We start from the raw sequence: 23,878 nt of genomic DNA, 5'->3' as shown, positions 1-23,878 counted from the left end.
TACTGTAAAGCGCTCTGACACAAACCGTATTTCACAGTGGAGCGGAACCGGTAATAGGAACAATTACGGTACAAAATGAACAAATATGAAAAAACCAAACGTTAAGTTACATGGTTCAAAAGTGACAATAGCGAGCAACCAAAATACATGAGGTAGCAATCGGTACATTACAAGAGAAAAAAGTGATAAGTGTGCAGGTTATAAAAGCGTACAAGGTACAAGTAGAGCGTTGGACTGTGCTGGAAGTGGGGGTAGTCTTATACGGCGAGTATAGCACAAAACCTAAATTTTATCAAGCAAAGTGGGGGGTCGTTTTATACGCCGGGTAGTTTTATACGCCGGAAAATACAGTACCTGCCCTTAAAGGCACACGCAAACCATACACTGCTGAAGTGCTGTCTTGTGTTGTGCTGCCTCACACTGTACTCTCATGCTGTGCTGCCTCACGCTGTACTGTGGCACGCTGTGCTGTCTCATGCTGTGCTGTCTCCTGCTGTGATGGCTTACGCTGTGCTGTCTCACACCATGCTGCCTCACACTGTGCTGTCTCATGCTGTGCAGCAACACAGATCTGTGATCTTTTATCAACCTAATCCACAATTGCTGATCAACATGAGCTCATTGTGTTGTCTTCTATTTGGTCATCCTGTTCGATGTGGCCAACTGTTGTGCATCAATATGATGTAAATGTAAATGTACATGTATTTATATAGCGCAAACCACCCACATCGCAGGCATCTAAGCGCTTGCTTAGGGAACTCGTCCTGGTATTCCCCTGTGAGATAACCCCGGCAGGGTATCCACAAGGTGAAAGCCAGGCATCCCGCCGCGAGGGGCCGTTGTGGAGATTAAGCAAGCTATTGCCCAGATTCGCAGAGTGTGAACCCATGAGTCGAGTAGGCACCGGAGCGAGAATTATCGAGTCCGTGGAATTATTGAGCCCAAGCCCCGTCGAGGCGGGGAATTGAACCCTGGTCCAGGACCGATCTCAGCTTCCGGGGCTGCCGTCTCTAACCCCTGAGCCACACTTCTCCATAGGACATGATGACGTCCATTCCAGTGGCTCAATCCAATATGGCTAGGAAGTACCAGGAAGTAATCAAGGGGGATATTTAGGAAAGCTTTGAATCAAGCTTGCATCACACAATGTGGTACAGCCATGGGGAAAACATCTTAGTCAGATTTATGAAGCGACCGAAAGCCATTTTGTGTGGCTTTGAATGGCTTAAAAAATCTGGAGTAAGGCAACACAGCGCAAATCACTGTGTTGACTTTCTCAGTGCAAGGGAAGCAGTCCATGGGCATTGCAGTGAGTGTTCCCACGCAACTCTTATGATTTTTGACCCATTCCCAGATTTACAAGGACTTGTATACCTGGGAATGCACTGAAATGTTATGCTTCATGAGGAGAGGTGTAACAAGAAGAAATATCTTTACTTCTCCTCGTTTTTTCCTCTATGTGAGGAAAAAATCTCTCAAGGTTGTTTCTGTGCAGAAAGATGCCCCTTCCTGCACAAAAAACATATCTTCTGACAACACAGACACCCTTGCATCATGGTACAAGGGTGCCTGAGATGGTGCCAGGCTGCAGAAAAGTCACCAGCGCAAGGGAAAAGGACAGGATTGTGCCATGGCACATTCCAGACCTATCCCTGTGACGCAGGGCAGTGCAGCAAGGTCACTTGCTGTGCAGCCCTGTACCACAAATTTCCTAAATATGGCCCTAAGTGTTAAAGTCAAGCTGTCCAAGGGATCCCCAAGACTTATGGCATATGAGACTAGCAGAGTCCCCCGAGGTGAATACAGAGGTGAGTACCTCCCTTATGGGGCAGCTACCAGGGTCCCAGTCCAGAACAAAAAGAAGCAACTATGCTTTTTTCTTACAATCTAGCATTTGCCTGGAGACAGAAAAAGCAGGAGTATATCAGGTTTCTATCAGGAGGGAGGGGGTTATTTTGGTAAATATAATTTATAACATGGTTTTTGTCTGGGGGCGGTTCAGCAACGATGCCTCGATGTAAGTAATACACCGCTTCAAAGAAAATACACATTACTACCTCAGCTATTCATGTAGAGCATATGTACATTTCCGTTTTAGACTGTTCTTCTCCTCCTCTGTCTGGAATTCCTGAAGCCCTGATTTTCACCGAGTTTCATAAGCAACAGCGCTATTAGGGACACCCTTAAAAGAATAATGGGGCATATTAGCAAGAACCACGTTAAAATTATCGCCATTTTAGCAGCAGGAAACTGCCGCTAAAACTGCGATAATGGGCTTGCTAATATGCGTTATAAAATTCCAATAGAAGCCCAGGTTAGACGTCCTGCTCATCTAACCTGGGTTTCTATTGGAATTCTATAACGCATATTAATAAGCCCATTATCGCTGTTTTAGCAGCAGTTTCCTACCGCTAAAACGGCAATAATTTTAGCGAGGATCTTGCTAATATGCCCCTCTATCCTTTGCTGTGAAGTGTCATCTCGAGTTTTCCCATATATATCCAAGATCCTCCAACCCTCTTACGTCTTTTTTACTTCGCCAAGCTGCTGAATCTCAAAGTGACTTTCGGCGTTTCCTCGCTCCCAAAATCACGTGAACAACTTCTACATCCAAGGATTAGTGCTTCGTCCACCAGGTGCCAGTCTCTTTATCCTCAAGCGGACCCTGAGCTCACTTCTCGTGATGAAGGTCACACTTGGCTAGATCATTCTGCAATACTGGCCACCAAGGTCAACTATGTCCTCCCTAACGCCGAGCCTTCCAAGATATGCCCTCTCTTGCTTTGAAAGTAGGATGAACAGATCTTGAGAAACAAAAAGTGGGATATTTTGCGAAAATAGAAGCAGGACTACACTTTTACATCAACGGAGCAGAGCAGAATGACAGCTGTTATCAACATAGAAACACAGAAATGGCACCACAAAATAAATAAAACTTAATTTTTTTCTAAAACCAGTATCCTACCTGTTAAATAAATTGCTTACTTATAACAACTGCTTAATAGCACTGCTATAGAACACCCAAAAAGTACCTCTCACTGGATTCAGTCGACCCCCTCTAAAAACTGGGACGTGAACCAAAATTGCTGAAATCTGCCTGGACCGCTGGTGAAAAACCAGGACGTCCCAGCAAATATGGGACGACTGGTCACACCTAATTAAAAGTCACTTCAAGCTCAACCTCACACAATCTGACATTTGCCCCAGGCTCAACCTCACACAATTTGGCATTTGCCCCAGGCTCAACCTCACACAATCTGATAATTGCCCTGACCAATACGCTATCAACCCTTGGTAACTTTCCCAAACAACTCCTTATTGTTCAGTAGCAATTTCACATTTCTGGATTCATGGCTGATTTTCACACCATGGATGAGAGTGTCTTGCATAACCCATTGGCTGTAGTAGTGGCTTCAGCTTGCACATCTTTACAGTTTACCCAACAAAACCATCATTAGGAGGCATTATTTTCATTTCCATTGTCAAGCAGAGCATGGCACCCAACTTTGCATTTTCAAAAGGTACCCCTGAAGCCCCAATCGGCGCTTAAAATGAGTCTTTACAAACTGCCTGAAACACATTCACAGTTAGATTCCAGTTCACCATAAAATACATTTAGGCGATATAGCTTAGGGCTATTTGCAATTTCTGCTGGATCAGGTGTGTAAAGAACAGCCAGCCAGGGACTTAGAAGGAGACAACCATACATTGAGGCATCAGCCAGTAGCGGCAGGTGTCGTTGAAGAGTGACGGGGCGGGGAGACGGGGTCAGGGTGATGACCGACAACAAATTACATAGAAAAATAAATACTTTAAAAAAATGTACCTGCAGCCAGCCGCATTGCGCTCCCTTGCTCCAGTCCAGCGCGGGCACAGGATTCCAGATCTCCCTGCGGCAAATCCTGACGATGCTCTCATGCATGAGAGAAACATCAAGTTTGGACTGAGCGCCCTAAACCTTGTGATCTCAGTGAGACTGGGAGGCTGTGTCTGCTGTCTCCAACCGAGCAATGCAACTTAGGTTGAAGGCAGCTTCAGAGCATGCCAGTTTGGCCGCTCTGAGACAGCCGGCCAAACCCACATGCGCACTGAAGGCAGTGCATACCACTCCCCCTCAGTGCCTGTCATCCCGCTGGCCTCACCACAAAAGACTCAGCCGGGACAATAAAAAAAGACAATAAGAAAATGTGTTTATTATTATTTTATTTTTCCTTTCTTGCCATTTTGAGGCAGCTGGGGGGGAGGCGGCACTTCTCCACCTTAGGGGATGAGTTGCCACTGGCCTCAGCTCTATAATGAATTAGTAGCTATGATTCAGACTATAGCTTGATTCAAGTCTGTTGGGAAGGAAGCCTGAGAGCTCATCACAGAATGACTGAGATTTTTCACCATAAAGACCTTAACTTCGGATGTAGGGAACATCTGAACACTTCACGAGCTAGCTATTCCTAAAAAAGACATGAGTATCAGAGGTAACCTCGTGCACAGTTTGATCCTGAAGAAATCACAAAATTGCAAGTCACCCACTGTAAGTCCTGCAATAGTCTGTCTTCTGCTATAAGGCCAGTGGTAGGGCAAGGATTAGAAACCACAGAAAGATGAGTCCTGTTTATTTTCTCCTGCTGCCATCTGCTTTTATTCTCCTAAAAACCAATGGTTGCAAGGTCAGTGCCTTTGTTACCTAAGGGCAAATGCAATCTCTAAACAACGCCCATTAGCTAGTGTAATTCTGTTTAAATGCAGTTATCAAATGAGTCTGAAAACGATACTATATTAGCTATTTAAAAAATCTTTTTAAAAAACTACTGAAAAGGGATGCATGGGAGAAAAACTCATATTTATTTCTGTTGTAAGTATGGAAAATGAAATGTTCTCAGTTTCACATATAAACAAGGTGCAAATGTTATCGCCCCCATACACCTAGGGGCCTATTAACAAACTTGTCCGGCAGTGCAGCGCCGCAAGTCACCTTGCTGCGCTGCGTGACAGGGAAAGGACAGGAATACACCGTATTTAAATCAATATGCCGCATTCAAGTGTTTTCTCCTGCACTGGTACCTTTTCGGCAGCCTAGCTTTAATGCAGGCACACTTGCACTACACGGCAAGGGTGCCTCCATTGCAGGCAGGATTGTTTTTGTGAAGGAAGGAGCACCTTCCTGCAGAAAATCAATCTTGAGAGGCATTTTCCTTTTTCTATGTGTGCTGCAGAGGGCAGTAATGAAGGAAAAATAAATAAAGATATTTCTTCTCGCTATGCCTCCTCTTTGAAGCCATGTCTTCTTGGAACATTATTTTTACAACCGGGCCACTACCTCCTTTGTGGAGACTACCTTTAATTCTTTTTTCACATTTGTATGTGGGTATAGTTGACATGGCAGGAATTATCTCTGAAAGACGTTCATCTTGTGCCTGGCCCTGACTTACTGGGAAATGCGGCAATGAAGATGGATTTGCCTATTAGGGTGAAAATCTGTTCAGCACGTTCAGTGCATGGTGTTACATATTTATTCCTGATTCCTGGAGAGGTACTATGGTTGGCCTAATTTATCAAAAGGGTGGCACAAATTAGTCTGAAATTTACCAGATGATACTCTCATTGATGCCCCTACAAAGATATTAGCCCAAAAAGAATATGTGCTTTTGTAAAGGTGGGATCCTATCACCCAATTATACTAACACGCTTCTTCGAGTTCAGTTGGGAAAGCCATGATGCTACAGGAAAGTTTTGAGAATAACCTTCTCCTCAAGCCAGGTTGAACCCTTGCCCCTCTGCTATTTAGTACCCTTCCCTGCCACTGACTTTCTGTGGTGTGGACATATTCATTATTACCGATCCCTCAGTTATCAGTCATTCTGGACTGCAATGTTACCTATGAATCACAGTTGATCCCATAAAGCTCATCTATGGAATGTGTAATAACAAGCAGAAACATGCATTCCCAAACTGGTTTCCATACAATCTTCCTCAATTACAGGACTTTTTGCATGCAATAATTCCAGCAGGTTTGACATGGTGGAGATGTCTCCAGAGTAACTCCTGGTAAGCACTGCATGCAATATTACCTGATCCTTTGTGTGGGAACCCTTCAGGAGTACCTGGGCAGTAGAGGTTACTGGGCTCGGTTTGAAACAATAAGAGGTTTTTTATCATTGTGTCCTGAAGCTTTATATTACATGTGAGCCCAAAATGGAACACTAAATAACAGCCCTTTGGCGTTTGACCTCCAGGGTAGTGAACTGAAGCATTCACGACTTACTCAAGGGGATGGTGTGGGTAGAAGCTCATGGTGCAAAGAAACTTATAAAAGTAGCCAATAAATCAGTGCCTAGTCAGTGGTACTGTGTGGGAGAAAAAATACTTTACTTCCAACACTCAATGCAATTCTTGTAAATGGGTTGAGTGTGTCCTCCTGTTTGATTACGAGTGTTATGTTTGTTATTTCAACTTGTCTATGTAATATGTAAAGAAACGCTTTGAGTCCTGTTTTATTTGTGGTATTTTTCTTTTAAATTCTCAAATCAAAATATTCATCATACCCCTAGAATTTTATCAACTGATTGGTGATTTTCGGCAGCCGACACGTGGTTTGCCCCCTAGTGACCCATTGGCTTGGGGCTTTCTCAAGGCACTTGTAATCTTTAAAGCGCCGTTGTTGTTAAATGCTGCATATAATGTCATTCAGCGATTGATTTCAACAGGAAAATCGAAAGAAAAATGTTTTTTGGGTAAGTTTTCGTATTGTGCCAAGACATGGGTCAAATCCCTCGTATCTACGCTATCTATGACAGAGGCAAGGAAGGTCCAAACCTTGAGCAAGCATTCTACCACCAAAAGAAAGTGGCATTAACTTCCAGGGAGAAAATATTTGGACCTTATACCTAGAACACTAATACTCAATTCAACTCTGTACATTCAGGTCACAGGGCAGAAATGGTACGCAGTTGTCGGAGGTATTGGTCCCTGTGCAGGGGTAGTCAGCCCGTATTAGTTTAAGCTGATATCCAGTGTTGAGATATTACATCACAAATATAGTCTGTGGAAGGAAGGAGTTATTAACTTCTGGGAAGACCGAATGGCTGTGGTACATTTAGAAGTTGTAGTTCTCTTGGATTCCCATCAACATCCCCCATCCCAAAGTTTGTTAGGGTAGATTTCAGTTTGTGATAAAAAAAAAGCTCCAAGTGTCACATTCTTCCCCCACAAATGCCACAGTGTCACTGTACCTCGATTAGTCAGTCGTTAGCAGGTCTTCAGTTTCCACTGATAGAGGACAGGAAAAGCACAGCCCTTGATAATGTGCAGCCCTGCACTGAGCACCACGATAACTTGGTTCAAGGTTGGTGATTGCGGATGCTATCTCAGGGCATCGAACATGTTGGCATTTCCTCCGGTGAGGAAGTAGTGTGTTGTATGCACAGACGAGAGGAAGGCTGTGATCCACAAACCCCACGCGAGATCAGATGAATCCTCATGGATGGTTCCTCTTTGGGCCAAACACCATCCCAACAAGGAAGCAACATGAGAATCCCACTATGGGTAGTTGGGGTGATCCAATAGAGGTTGGTGAAAACTGGAATTTGAATCTTGTGATCTCATTATAGAATCAATTGTGTGGTAAAGTGCAGTGGCAGGTCTTTAGGCACCACATAGTCGCAAGAGCTACATGTGTTCACTGGGAGAGTGTGGGAATGTGGTTGCAGTTTTGAAAAGCTCCAAAGTGTCACAGACTCTTCACTTCTGGGCATGCCACAGGCGCTTCATGGTCTCAAATGTTAACCACACTGCCTGGCAGTGCAATTTCTTCCCTGGGTGTCATTGGCTTAAGTTCTGCTCTTCCTGCCTCAGTTAGACTGAGCCCTTTTCTTCATGAAAAGGCAGCACCCCTCCTCAGGAGCCAGTTCGCTCCTTCTCTCAAGGCAGAGGTGGCAGTCAATGGCCGCTCAGGAGTTCTGACTTATTATGCCGATATTGGCAAAAAGTGTTTTGTTAAAATCCATTCCCTTGCAATGTGAGACTCTGCCGTTATCTCTTTGCCTTCCAGACTTGATAGATAACATCTGCACTGATCACTCTAAGGGGTATAGTCACAAGACAATTGCATGGTGCTGTTGAAAAAACACCGGTGCAATAGGGGTTTCTGTGTTGCAGAGAATAATTGTTTATGTGCAGGAAGGGATACCTTCCTCCACATAAACAAACTTTAAAGGCAAGTTTTCTCCTTTCCTGGCGGGTGGTTCTTCGGCATTCTCAGGGCGGTGCCTATGAAATAGGCATCCCAATGAGAATGTCCCAGGCAGCACCTACACAGCATGGACTGCTGCAGTACATCCCGTGCAGATACTGGGGTGAAGGCACACAGGGGGGCACATGGTGTGCCCCCCTGTGTACATCCACATGGCGTGAGGCACAAGGGAGCCCTATCGGGCCCCCTTTGTTTAATCTTGACACAATTTCATGGCAGGCTCACCGCCATGAAAACTGTGGAAGAGAGGAAACTTGAGATATGCATGGCAGGACTGCTGCAGTCCCATCAAACATATTGCGGCCTCCGTACCGCTGCTCAACCGCCAGGGTACGGTGGTTCTCTGGTGGTTGCAGCAGTCCCAGGGCCCAACCGCCCGAGTCATAATTGGTCGATTGGTAAACTGCCACTGTGAGTCTGGCGGTCAGTGGACTGCCATACTCATAATAAGGCCCATAAAGTTTTTTAGATTTAAAAATTTTAATATACCAGTTTTTTAATTGAGGGTGTGTGGGATAATATCCAATGTCATCACCAGGTCTTTGATGAATATTTCAGAACTATAATCCATGTTATCTTTTATGCACTCACATTTTAGGATCGATTAAGGGATTATTTAAGAACCCTCTTTGAAGTATGCACTGCTAACCTGGCATGTTGCATTCACTTTTTGATGACAGCTCCGGGGAACCAAGCATTCAGTTCTTATACTGTTTTCATCGGAAGTGCACAAAATCACTGCCCTCTGATGTCAGTGTTTCTCAAAAAGAGACTTCTTAGACATTTTTAATTCCAATAATTACTTGATAATTATTATTTTTCTATTGTGTGTTTATACTGTTTTGTTAACTTTGTGATATGCTGAATATAAATTGTAACACATTTTGTAGGTTTTGTTTAAAAATAAATATCAAAATCAATAACCATTAAATGTTAAAGATGTATTGTTCACAGTTTTTCCTAAGGCACTTTTATGTACAATGCACATACGTTTTAAGACTGCCACGTTTATTTAATGTATTTGTGTACTTATTTATTTTTCAGACTTTCATGAACATGGTTGTAGAGCATTAGAGCACTTTACAATCAGGCAGCATAGTCAAAGCACCTTTATACACAGGTGCATTGGAAAGAAGCAAGGTTATGCTGTAGATGCACAATAAAACCAAACAATGTGACTGTTATAATTGGCTTGTGCTATTCCTTTCTCTAGCTGTGTCTTCCCCTGCTGCTCAGCCAGGTTGAGTGTTAGAATGCCTGATTGCCTGACGGAATGCTTGAGTGCCTGTTTGTGTGTGAAGTGTCAGTTGGTGCCTGCAGGCTGAGCGGCAGGGAGGCTGCTCATGGTGGGGCTATGCTTCTATCTACCTATCTTCATCTAATGAACTTACCTTGTAACTAAACTTCAATAAATCCAGCTTGTTTTATATACCTGGCTCAAGGACTTTCCATTTACCATATTTGGTGACGATTTGCAGAGAACCTACGCGTTGAGGAAGGAAGGCTGTGGATACCTTGCTAAAGATGCATGAACTACAGCTAAGGATCTCACTAAAGAAATTGAAATTTATGAACTGGAACCACCAAGGAAATGGTGATATAACGGAAACCCCATGGTGAGCACCACCAGAGTCCCTCATCATCTGGAAAGCCTGCAGCCCAGGGCGTTTTACTTTCGACTGCATTGCTGCCATCCTACTACCTTAGCGGAGTTGGTTTTGAGAATTGGCAGCAGCTAACTGTTCTGGGAAAACCAACAGACAACCCCAGTGAGCCGTTTTTAAGTGTGCTGAGGAAAACCCACACTTCTGTTGAGCAGTTACGCTGATTTAAGGATGCAGAGCCTGGTGATGCCTCTAAACCTAAGGACCGTTTAAAGGTGGATGTGTCCCAAGTTTATATTATTGCGCGACTTTGAATAGTCTTTCTCCCACTACATATGCCTGGAGGATCTTTCAATAAGCATATTCCCTTGAATATGTGTGCAGACTACAGGAAATTCAGGAGTGCAAGAGGATCGAGTTTGTAGAACCTATGCTGTCGTTTTTTTCAGGGAGTCTTCACATTTTATCATCAGGGCTATCATCTTGCAAAAGACTATAACCACTACAAGACGGTGTTACAAATCAACATTCGAAATACACGGAATCGTTTCGTAGACACAAGGTCGGAAAGAGAAGATTTTATTAGAAAATTCAAAAGGAGCCCACAAGAACTTAAGAGGTGTCAGAGTACCCCTAGTGAGGTGTTTTTGGCCCCTTTTAATTTGGATTTTATATTTAGTTAAGTCTGCACGAGGGTGTAGCCGTTAGGAGCGCGCACCTCTTTTATTTAAAACTGTACAAATCTGGCACGAGCAATCTCACCTGTTACTGTACACGCGCAGCTTCTCGTAATCTGTTTGTACACGTCATTGCTGCATTTGTGGCCTGCGCATACACGTTTGCATGCATGGATGTGCCGGCAGCCACCCAACTCACCATCGTGCTGCATGCCGCCATCTTTGTACTGGAGGCTGCAGCCATTTGATGTAGCAGAACGTCCAGGGAAGACTCAATGCCATTCACGCTCAATAAAGTGTATTCAAGTCTGTGGGGACCGTGTACGGCTGTGCCTTTCCCTGCTGCTCAGCCAGGATGAGTGATAGAATGCCAGATGACCTCACGGAATGCTTGAGTGCCTGTTTGTGTGTGGAGTGTCAGTTGGTGGATGCAGGTTGAGCGGCAGGGAGGCTGCTCCTGGTGGGGCTACACTTCTATCTACCCATCTTTATCTAATGAACTTTCCTTGTAACTAAGCTTCAATAAATCCAGCTTGTTTTATATACCTGGCTCAAGGACTTTCTATTTATCACAGTGACAATTTTAAAAACAAAGCATTTATGGGCCCGATTCACAAAGGTAAACTTACACTTTGTGTAAGGTTACTCTGTTTTGGTATTCACAAACAAGCGATACACAGTCAGGGCACACAACTCCACACATAAAAAGATAGGACAAGCATAGGCATTTACTGCTTCATTAAATACTATAGTTTGCTTCTCATCTGTTTTTTTTTATAGGGTTTGGGTCATATAGTACACGAAAGACAATTCTTAGTAAGGTCAACACTTAATGAAAGCAATAGATATATAGTGCTCCAGATTTTCTAAGATTTTGCAGTGGGGTCGTGTCATTTATTTGGGGCAGCTGCGCCTCAATATATTTTCAGATTTACAAAGCGATGCAAAGCCCAATTGGTGTGGCTTTGAAAAAAAGAAAGTAACGTAATGCAACGCATAGTTCTACCTTGCCTTTCCTTGTGTTAGGTAGGCATTTCATTAGTGGAGCATGGATGTTTCCGAACATTCACCCATGTATTTTGATGCAAACCCATATTTACTAAGACTTGTAATCTTTGTTTTGCTACAGAATGATGCACCTAAACTAGGCTGGCGTAATGAGTGGAAATATCATAATTTCTCCTTGTTACTTCTCTTCCCATATGTGCTTCATTCTGTGGCACAAAGAAAAATAAGCAATGAAGGCTATGGGCCTCATTTACAAGACGCCTGTGCAGCTGGAGCGTCACGTTTTATGACACTTCGGTGGAGCAGACCTCTAAATTAGAACTTTGAGGCAATGCAAAGCCACCATGAATGTGTGATGCAATGCCACTGTATTTCTCCCCGCAGGGAATCACAACACGGGCCTTACAACGACCGCGTTGTGATTCCGCATACAATTACTCCGCAAGTCGGAAGAACGACTTGCAGAGGGGGGGCGCTGGATGTTGGAATAGTATAATTTACTATTCCAACTCCAGTCAGTGCAGACACTAGGGAAGGTGTTAGATTTTAAATCCAACACCTTCCCCCCCCCCTCCGCAAGTCGTTGTTCCGACTGGCGGAGTAATGGCATTTGGAATCACAACGCTGTCGTTGTAACAGCCACGTTGTGATTCCCTGCGGGGAGAAAAATTTGCGGTAAACGTTGTTTACCAGCCACCATACGTGGCTTTGCATGGCCTCATAGATATGGAGTACAGCAAGGCAACACAAAGCACTGTGTTGCCTTACTCTGTGTCAAGGAGGCATTCCATGAGTGTTGTTGTGGGTTTTCCCACTCAACACCCATTTGTTTTGACACATTTCCAGATTTACAGGGATGTGTAAACCTAGGAATGCATCAAAACTGTGTGCCTCTCCAGGGGAGGCATGATAAGGAGAAATAACTTCATTTTTATTTTTCCTTGTTTTTTCCTCTTTCTAATAGAAAGAGGAAAATGCCTCCATTGATTGTTTTTGTGCAGGAAGGTGTCCGATCCTGAACAAAAACTATTGTGCCAACAAAGCAGACATTTTTGCACCATGGTGCAAAGGTGCCTGCGTTGGCGCTAGGCATCAATTTGTGCGCGGGAAAGAGGACAGGAATGCACCATATTTCATTAATACGTGCGTTCCTGGCCTGTCCTTTTGACGCAGAGCATTGCAGCAAATAGCCTTGCAGGGCTGCCCTGTCCCAAAAAGTTGCAAATGAGGCCCTGCATTTTGTACTAGAAGATGTCCCTTCATGCCAAAAATCTATCCTGACCTTAACACACAAACTTTTGTGCCATGACACAAGACTGCTTGTGTTGGTGCTAATCAAAAGTGTGCCAGAGCAAGGACAGAGCTGCACTTTGCCAAATCTTTGTAAATAGGGCGCCCTTTTATGCAAGGCAGTGCAGCAACTTCCCTCGCCTCGCTGCGTGAAATCTTAATAATTCCGAGCCAGTCTGTACTGAGCAGTATATGTTCATCTTACGCATCATACAATGCGCATACAATACAGTACATCTGCATAAGAAACACATGATTACGCCATAACAGAATGATTTGTGCTAAAGTGTAGAGGCGGTATTTCAGATTATAACATTCTTTCATGGCACCGCTCGCGTGCCCTAATTTTGCATTCACAATTAAAAAGAAATGCTGTCTCCAGGAATCAAAGATTTAGAGCTAATTACAACGCATTTGCCAACTGTCGCTCCGCGCGAGCATTTCACGCTCGCGCTGGAAGCATTTGTTCAGCTGTGTCTGCCACTTCTGAGAAGGCGCTTCTCCCAGTGCTTTCGATGGCGCGCGTTCTCTTGGCTCTGTTCATCGACAGCAGTCGGGCGCGTTGCAGAGTCGCAGGCTGGCAGACGTGTGTGCTCTCTCCCTAACACGAGCCACAGTTAGCAGAGACATTTCCAGCAAGATGGGATATGTTTGCTCCCGCTAGAAGCTTGAAGTGAACTGTGGACGAAATTGGATGAAACCTATGGGGGGCGGAAACATGAAATTGCTTCTAGAAAGGATCGGCAGATGTCGCTGAAGCACTGCCTTTCCATTTCCAACCTCCCAAAGGGTTAGAGTTGAAGTTGTCATCTGAATGAGGTCTGCTTTTCGGGCTGGATTTAGCTCGACGTTTTGCTTTTTACTAAAATGGTTTGTATTGTATACCTACTTTTAGGGGCTTCGAGACTGGCCTCTTCATCCATTGGTTTGTGGCTGTGTCAATCACATATTTCTTCTGTCCACTACAGAATATATACAGCCTGATTCATCAAGCTGAAATCGGCTCGCAAAAGGCCAGATTCTCAGAATCTGGCCCTTTGCGAGTGCGTATTTTGCATTTGGGATTCATCATCCCAAATGCAAAAATCGCTATTTAGAAATTCGCAAATTTGAGAGGAATAGCATTTAAGGAATCTCTATTAGAGATTCCTTAAATGCTATTCTTGAAACATTTTAAAATTGCGAAAATCGCAAAATTCGGCCGCTATTTACCGCGAGGTCAAACCTCGTGGTAAATAGCGAAAACTTAGAAAAATGCTTTTAAAAGCATTTTTCTAAGTTGTGTGTTACACACACACATGTCTTTAGGACATGTGTGTGCGCAACACCTGTTGAAAAGTGCATTTAAGGGGTGCTACAGGGTGTCCTTTGGACACCCCTGGCACCCTTCAAATCGCAATCTTATTTGCGATTAGCAAATTGCTAATCGAAAATAAGGAATACTCCCCATTCATTCCTATGGGCCTTTTGGCCCATAGTAATGAATGGGGAGTATTCCTTATTTGCGATTAGCAATTTGCTAATCGCAAATAAGGAATCTGTAGGAATCGCATTTAATTTTGCGATTCCTACATGAATCCCGTTTTGCGAGCCTGGAATAGCGATTCCTTATGAATCGCTATTTCAGACTCGCAAAACGGGTCTTTCATGAATCTGGCCGATAGTCGGGTAATGGGTTAGGCTAGTTTCAATTTAAGTGACAGCACTTTGGGCCTGATGTACATGAAAGTTAGTTTGCGATTTTCTAATTGCAAATTTTTGCGATTTGCAATTAGGAAATCGCAAACACCCATGTACAAATGTTTCTTGGACACATTTTGCTATTCCTGATGGTTCGCAAATAGACCGACCTCATTAAAATTCATGAAGTAGGTCTCACTTTGCGACTGTGACCGAGCGTAATAAATGCCAAAAATGTTTCTGCCCACAACTTGCCTCCGGTTTGTTGTAATTGCAGCATATCTGAGCTGCAGGCTGAACTGAACTGTGGACACCTCCGTAGCAGTCTGTGCTTAATTTGTATAAGAATGATTGCCTTTGTCCAAAGCTTTGCTCAGCTGGTGCAATGAAGTGTCCGAGCACTCAATACCAGGGCTGCGTAGTCTTTAATACACTGCTTTCCTCTTTAATCCACTACTATACACTTATGACAGTTTTAGCGCCATTCTCTTCCCCCGTCTTTCTGCTTTGTTTGTTCTCCCTCTCTTGCTCTTGGTAAATGTCTGATGCAGAAAAATAGATGCAGGTCCCCAAAAATAAGTGCTGGTGGCTCCCACCGGCAATCACCAGCCCAAATTAAGCAATGTGCTTACGGCGCCAGTGCAGGGAGGAAGACCACTCCAATTCACTTATGCCCACATTTATCAATATTTCACAAATTGCAGCAAGCAACCTTGCTGCACTTTGTGAAAGGGAGAGGGCTGGAATGCGCCGTATGCGGTGCATTCATTATCTCTGCCTGCGCTGGCGCACAAACTGCAGCTTAACGCCAACGCAGGCTCACTTGCATCATGGATGGAGCAGTTAAAGTAAGCCCCAAATGCATCACATACAAGCTATTCAATACTTCAATTATGTAAAACACCTCAGTACAACAAAAAAAGGAGTACACAAATATAATGGGAAAGTGAAACAACCAGGAAAGGAAAAATGTATGACGATTTCCCAAATGCACTTAACGCAAGATAAAATTTCAGGCAAAACTGCTTCAACTAAGGTAAAATGTACTTTTTACAATTCTAGGGAAGGCTAAACAATTATCCAATTTAACATGTGCTTCTGTGTACCAATGGTTTTAGGTGGGGGGCACTGCCACTCATTTTGGTGATCAGGACTTATTTTAAATGATTAGACTTTGACAAAGAGGAACAGTAAGGCAGAATAAGGAGAAAAAGGGAAGAAAAGAAAGGTAGAAAAGGAGTGAAAGGAGATTACGCATGGATAAATAGCTTGTAAGACCGAAGTAAAGAGACAAGAAGTGTAGGGTGACGGAAGAAAGAGGCCTGAGATGAAATCAAGAGTGGGTATCCACGTTATTCGCCTAAGTCGGTGTGCAGCAGTGGGATCTTAAGAAACACTTTGGTGCAAGCAGTCAAGCTTTTTAGGTCTCAGCCTGCGAAAGACTGCGCACATGCGCAGTCAAACTGGCGAGACTTAATGGGATAGAGGAACTTTCATTAGCGAGGTTAAGCCCCGCCCCTCTTCTCCATTGGCTGGCGTCTTAAACGGTGGCCAGCCATTGGAGAAGAGGTCCTAGTGACGTTCTTCTTTCTCTCTAAGCCCCGTCCATTTCAGACTGGGCTCCTTGACTTACCTTTGTTGTAAAAGCTTTCTTATCTTCTTTATGGGGCCATCTGTTTCGCCCCATAAAGAAGATAAGAAAGCTTTTACCACAAACGTAACTCAGGCCAAGCCAGTCTCAAAGGGAGGGCAGAAAGAGTGGAAACTGTTATGGCGAGCGCTTGTTGCAGACTGGTACAGGGCACGCCTGAGTTGTACACATTTTCCTAGTCTCATCTTGAACCAGCATCCATCCATCATCAGTCTTAGTGACACTATTAAAGCTCTCACCTTGTTTGTTGTTATAAACTGGAGTCCCCAGCGCTGGCGTCTGAGATGAGCAAAGTGGAGGCAAAAAAATAGTAAGGAGTATCCCGCGGCACAAGCCAAATCCCACTGCGTGTTCCGAGGTGTGCCACATTTCAGACCAGCAGCTCATGCACGGGGGGGGGGTGTGCACTGCCCGCCTTGCGGCCGCCTCGCCTAGTTCGGAGGCGCGCAGTCGCCCAGCCTGGGCCGAGTGCACTTATTTAGGTAAACTACAAAAAAAAGAGAGAAGCCCGGTACAGTAAATAAGCCTTGTCGCGGCCAATGGCTCTCCGCGCCTTTCTGTTTATAGTTCGGTGGCTTGCACTCAGAGGTCACTGCCATCAGCAGCTCACGTCTTACAGTGGGGCTCGAGTGCACGCGCTTATCCCAGAGCTCTTTTAATGAACCCACCTTCCGAGGTGCCTGCTGTCACCGTGACGCATCTGGCGCTCATTGTGCTAGGTTCCTCCGGCCGCTGCAGGTTTCTGCAGGAAGCTGAATGACTGACAGGTTGTGACCGTGTGCGACATACCCACAAAACACTACATAGCGAGCGAATCTGTTAGCCATCATAACACTTCAGGTGCATAGTAGGTGTAACCGGGCACGCCAAGTCCAAACCCCAACACATCGGGAAAAACGCATTGTGGTGTTTTCTACAAGCTTTGTGGTTGTCTTCCATCCTTATACTATGTGTAAACAATATTTCACACAGCGCAGTGGAACTTCATTGTGTCTGTCCACAAACCAGAACCATAGCATGGGCTGGACACATACAAAATCATTGTTCCTAATAAAAACAAATGATTGTCCTAAATATATCAAAACCGTAAATTAGTTTTGTTTGCCATAAACTCGTATACCCCAGTTCTGTGCTATTTTTGGCACATTCGATATTTGTAGGAGTCAGTACGCGGTAATCCAGGTGAATCCAAGGAAATATGTGATGCTGCTTTAGCGGGTAGCAATTGTGCAATAACGTGAGATATATTTGCAGTGTGCATTGGTGGTCTAAACCAAATGTAAACACTGATGACAGTCCATAAGCTGGTCTCCCTCTGTACTATGTTGAATGCAAGCACTGGCAGAGGAAGCAAGAGGGGCTAGGAGTGGGGGGCACGCGTGGAGATCAGCCCTAAGCTGCTTGCCGCAGCTGGGAGAGCGAGCCAGTGAGCACTGCCAGTCTGCCCTCTGGCCAGGGGAGGGGTGTGATGCCCTTCCAGCCAGCGAGATTTATTTACTAACATTACAGGGGCACAGATTTGCGGCTCTCGAGATGAACGCTGGGGACCTGGGGTTCGTCACCTGCCTGCTTGCTGTCTGTATCCAGGCACTAAAGGGGGCACACAGATGCACCATCTGGAGGGGCAGGACTGTGGTTATTTACAGACCTGTCTCGAAGAGTTTAATGTGCATTTACAGACATTATAGGGGTGAAACACACGACTCAAGGGTGTGTTTTATTCCAAGGTCAGTTTGACTCTGGGCATTACAGACCTTTCCGCTACACTCTGCTCAAACACAACCACAAGCTTTTCCCTGTGAATGCAGATGCGATCGGGCAGTTTAAACCATTATTGGAGAGGCCGGAAAGTAAAACTGAACCTCGAAAATTGGAAATACACCCCCATAATATTTCATAAAAGACCCTGCACTCTCAGTTCACGTGCTAGCATAACCCTGCCTCACAGCGTAAAACATTTTTAGGCAGCATCACAGCACAGCGTGAAAGCGTGAGGCGCTGCGAAGGCCCGCCACTCACAGATAACCGTGGAATGAGCCCGACCAGGGCAGCCCCAGGTGTGAGCTTGGAATGTGCCGTTTGTTGAACTCCCTCACAGCACATCCCAGGGTGATAATAAATGAGGGGGAGGCTCGGGAAAAATGAAATCCGCCCTGAGAAGAAGTCAACATGAATGAGGTTTGGGTAGAATTGAGACAGTCCGAGGTGTATGACTGTAGGTGAGGTGGAAGATTGGGAAAGGAGAAAACACAAAGTATTGTTGGCACAGAGGTGGCATGAGACCAATGGTCAGGTCGAAAGAAAATACAATTTTATAGCAGTGGAGAGCTTTTTAAAATTTTAAAATTGATCACTTCCTACCTCACTGTTCCGCTTTTGTCTGGGGGGCTTGAAAAAGTTAAGGTGAATATTTTACTTAGGCACTCTGACACTTTAACACTTCCAGCAGTCCCTCAGCCGGCATAACCGCTTTTGCCGACACTCGGCGGCGGTGGGCGCCATCTTGAGTCAGGCGGGGACAGCGCTCTAGTCGCGCCGTCCTCCCGCCCTCTTCTCTTTCTATAACATGTGCAAGCCGGCCAGACGGCACAGCGGGCTGGCGCAGCGGGCGCGCCGGACGAAGCCGCGCCTAAGCCAAGCCCGTCTGCGCCCGTCCGCGACCGATCCACGCCGGGCGCGGGGCATGCTGCCCAATTACCTCCCACAATCAGGTATGATAGTAAACATTTACTCGCCTTACGTTCTTACACAGCTAATCACTACGCCGATTGCCCCCCCATCGACCCCCTATCCAGCCCATTCTCATGCTTACATTGTAAATGGACACCCCCTGTTTTAACCTCTGAAGAATCTCACTCATCTTCCCCCTTGAATACTAATCCCACTTACTTCAAGGGAGGTCTCATTAATGCTAGATCCCTAGCCTGTCACAGCCAAGACATACTTGATCTAATATCAGGCCACAACTTAGATGCCCTTTTTATTACCGAAACATGGCTCAATGACTCATCCAATCCTGATTTGGCTACTGCCCTTCCCCCTGATTTTACTATCTTTAGACGGGACAGACCGCTCGGGCGAGGCGGTGGGGTAGCATTTGCCATTAAAAAAACCTTCCCCTGCCATATATTTGACCTAGACCACCTCAAAGAAAGTGAGGGCTTAGGCTTCTCAATCAAAATTAATGCCGCTACCTCCTTTTCGGGGGGACTTATATACCGTCCTCCTGGGAATGCCACCCCTTTTCTTGATTCACTAGATGAGGTCCTGGGAACACTTATACTGCGCTATCCCAATTTCACCTTATTAGGAGATATGAATTTGCACTTGGAGTCTTGTGTGGACCCCCATGCCATTTCCTTCCAACATTCAATAAATATCTTTGGACTATCCCAACATGTCACTGCGGCCACTCATCTCGCAGGTCATACCCTTGACGGTATCTGTTCTAATCTTACGTCTCTGACCACGTCCCTTCCGATACCTCAAATTTGGACTGACCATTTGTTGGACCTGCGCGGGCAAGCCCAGCATAAAGGGGGAAGGTAGCTTGACTCGAGTGGCTAGGCAGGTGAAGGCTATAGTGTTAAGCCAGCTTGGACCCGATAATAACCCCCTGTACACCACACAAAAAGAAGGACACCACACCACTGTTATGGAAAAATACGATTCATTTATATAAAAGTTCTCTGGGTTTGTAGCAAATTCACTTAGGGTTTCACAGTTACATTTCTGGTAAGCATTTGTTCAATGGAATACTGGTTTCTCATAAATAAATAAATAGTTGGACTCTAAGGAATAAATACACTGGATAAATAGCAGATATGAATACAGTAGAATAAATATTAATTTAGCAATGACTGGAATAAATAGAATAAATAATATCAATGACCAGAATAAATATCACAATAAATATCAGCAATGTCTAGCACAATAATGACTGGACTAAATATCACTTTAGTTATCACCAATGACTGGTATCGCTGCCACCAATTAATCACTTTTAAATACAGTCACTTTTCCAGTGTGGAGAAAGGAGAGATTACTCTTACAGTTAGTTGGACAGCCCGACAGGCTTTCAGGCTTCTCGGGATACAGAACTACTTTTGGGACTCTTTTGTAACCGCTCGATGCACACGCGTGTATCTAGAAAGCAAGGATATACATTTAGCAGCTCATTCACACTCGGCTGCCACCGGGAGAGGACCTATACTTGGCGCTGGGGGTCAATATTCGCCTACAGGGCTGGTTCACCCTCAGAACCCTGGCGGCACCAGTTCAGAGTCTTAAGACGACGAACGGGCTGCCGGGGAGGTCGCAAAAACTCCACAGTTCAGTCAAAGTAATGCCGCTGTTTAGCTCTCACACACCGCAGTCTTTTAGCGGAACACACGGCCCACCTCACATCAGCTGTAGCGGACGATGCAGTCAAGCACAGTACTTCTCTAGCCAGCAACGGGGCTCGCAGGGGCTCCACAGACCTCCCTCCGACTTCCTTCTTCGGGGTGGTTCCCGCCCACAGCTTCAGCTCCCGGGTCAACAAGGAGGGGCTGACTCGCTAGTCCCGCCCAATGCAGGCTGGCCTTCCCCGCCCCGGCGCACCACCTCACCTTCGGTCCACGCAGGAGGCGCTCTTCGCAGATGGGGCTCGGAGACGTCCGAGCTCCTCGCGGTAGGCGCTATTCACGAAGGGGGCACTTCAGGGGGGATCACGATCGCGGCGACGTCACTCTCGCCTAGCGACTCGCTTCCACAGCCGCTTCAGCCACCGGGGGGGCGGAGAGGCACTCGAACTTGGCCACAGTCTTTTGGGGAATTCAAGGCGGTCGCTGGGCAGGCGCTACAGGCGCTAGGTCACCGCCCACGCTGTTGACTGGAACGCCAGTCACATCCAACGCCAGCAACCTTAGCTGCACTATTGCCTTTGTCACCAGCTGCCTTAGGGGTCAACAGGGCAGGTGTCAATCTGGTGTCAGTCTAGAACTCCTTCCTTGTCAAGGTCAAATCAGGAATCAGGAATGATCTTCATCTACAATGGCCGCCAGGGACTGGACCTTATATAGCCAGTGCCCTGGGGTGCTAGCACGAGCCAGAAGGTTCTAGAACCTTCTCTGGGTAGGCCCATGACATGGCACTTTTGAGGTACTTTCTGGTCCTTCAGAGCCACCATCCTGGGGTTCTGGAGCAGCCATTTTGTGTTCCTGAAGAAACTAAAGGAATTCCTGTCAGGAATGCGCGCCAAGCAAAAGGGCGCCAAAACCTCAAAAGGCCAAAGTTCATGTAGGCTCCAATGGGAGTCACTCACATGAGGGAAATATGTGTCCACCATTTTAAGTTTGAACACACACACAGGTTGTCAACCTCAGTTTCCAGGCTCACAGGTTTCGCCAGGTGCCTTGTACATAGGTGCCAGAAACCTCGTGAGTAACTGAGTGTCAAGGAACATCTAGCCCCATGAGACAATCACACAAAAAGTCCTGGTAGACAAAAATAAAAAGCGACAAATTTTTGGAGGTACAGGGGAACAAAATAAATCATAGTGGTGAGGGGACTCTCAGAAGCAGACGGGTCCAACACGCGTCCCCCCCAGCTGAAAGTGGGGAGAGCTACCCAACCCCTTGGGAGTTCTCAACACTAAGGCGGAAATACCTGGAGAGACCGTCTGCATTGGCGTGGTCAACTCCGGGTCGGTGTTCCACCCGAAAGTCCATTCCCTGTAGGGAGATAGACCACCTCAACAGTTTGGGGTTTTCCCCCTTCATTTGCATGAGCCAACGAAGGGGTCGGTGGTCTGTCTGAACCAGGAAGTGCGAGCCAAACAAGTATGGTCGCAGCTTCTTCAGTGCCCAGACCACCGCAAAGGCTTCCCGCTCAATGGTACTCCATTTCTGTTCCCGGGGAAGCAGTCTTCGTGACAGAAAGACCACGGGTTGATCCAGACCCTCTTCATTGAGTTGCGATAACACCGCCCCAATGCCAATGTCGGATGCATCTGTCTGGACAATGAACTCTCTCGTGAAATCTGGAGCCTTCAGGACTGGAGCTTTACACAATGCTTGTTTCAGAGTGTCGAAGGCTCGCTGGCAAGCCTCCGTCCAAATGACTCTCCTGGGTTGCTTCTTGGACGTGAGTTCTGTAAGGGGTGCCACGATAGTGCCATACCCTTTCACGAACCGTCTGTAGTAACCTGTGAGGCCCAGGAAGGCTCGGACCTCAGTCTGGGTCTTGGGGGGTTTCCAGGCCATGATTGCCTCAATCTTTGCCTGAAGGGGTTGCACCGCTCCCCTGCCCACCAAGTGACCTAAGTACACCACCGACCCCTGCCCAATCTGACATTTGCTGGCCTTGATCGTTAAGCCAGCCCGTTCCAGGGCCTGGAGAACAGCCTGCAAATGCTGCAAGTGATCCTCCCAACTGTTACTGAAGACAGCGATGTCATCTAAGTAAGCAGCTGAGAAGGACTCCATTCCGGTGAGGATCATGTTCACCAGTCGCTGGAATGTTGCAGGAGCGTTCTTGAGCCCAAAGGGCATCATACAGAACTGGTAGTGTCCATCAGGTGTGGAGAAGGCTGACCTTTCCTTGGCTCCATCAGTCATGGGAATCTGCCAATACCCTGCGGTGAGGTCAAGGGTACTGAGATATTGGGCAGCTCCCAACCGGTCAATCAATTCATCCGCCCTAGGGATCGGATGAGCATCGGTCTTCGTGACCGAATTGAGTCCTCGGTAGTCCACGCAGAATCGCAATTCGGGCGTGGTGCCAGGTGGCGCAGGTTTGGGAACCAAAACCACCGGGCTAGACCAAGGGCTACTTGAGGGTTCGATGACTCCTAGCTCCAGCATCTTGGCTACCTCGCTTCGGATGCTGGCCTTCACCTTGTCAGACAGCCGGTAAGACTTGGACTTCACAGGTGGGCTGTCTCCTGTGTCCACATCATGGGTACACAGGTGGGTCTTACCCGGAACAAGGGAGAACAGAGGAGCGAATGACCCCAAGACCTGGCGACATTCCTCCTGCTGCTCAGAAGTCAAAGATGGTGAGAGTTTCACTCCCTCCACTGACCCATCCTTCTCTTGAGACGCAAACAGGTCGGGGAGAGGCTCAGTGTCCTCTTCCTCCGATCCATCAGTCACCATGATTAACGTGACTTCGGGCCTCTCGTAGTGGGGTTTGAGGCGGTTGGCATGTAACACCCGATGCGGATGCCGAGGGGTTTTCACGTCCACCAAATAGGTGGCCTTGCCCATCTTTTCCAACACCTCAAAGGGGCCTGTCCACCGATCCTGGAGGGCACTCAGCTCTCCAGGCTCCATCACCCACACCTTCTGGCCAGGCTCCAACTCCACCGGGTGAGCATTGTGGTCATACCACGCTTTCATCACAGACTGGCTGGCTTCCAAGTTGTCAGAAGCCTGCTTCCACAACTTAGCCATTTGGCTTCGGAAGGCCAGCATGTAGCTCACCACATCCTGGGGGACTTTCCAGGGAGACTTTTCCCAGGAGTCTCGCACCAGGCCGAGAGGTCCACGTACAGGGTGCCCGTACAGAAGCTCGAAGGGGCTGAAACCCACTCCCTTCTGTGGCACTTCCCTGTAGGAAAAGAGCAAACAGGGTAGGAGGACGTCCCATTTCCTCCGCAGGCTTTCGGGTAGACTTCTGATCATACCCTTCAACGTCTTGTTGAATCTCTCCACGAGGCCATTGGCCTGTGGGTGATAAG

The sequence above is a fragment of the Lissotriton vulgaris genome, chromosome 2_1 (genome assembly GCF_964263255.1).
Source record: "Lissotriton vulgaris chromosome 2_1, aLisVul1.2, whole genome shotgun sequence".
Taxonomy (NCBI): domain Eukaryota; kingdom Metazoa; phylum Chordata; class Amphibia; order Caudata; family Salamandridae; genus Lissotriton; species Lissotriton vulgaris.
Note: the sequence above shows the minus strand (reverse complement) of the source record.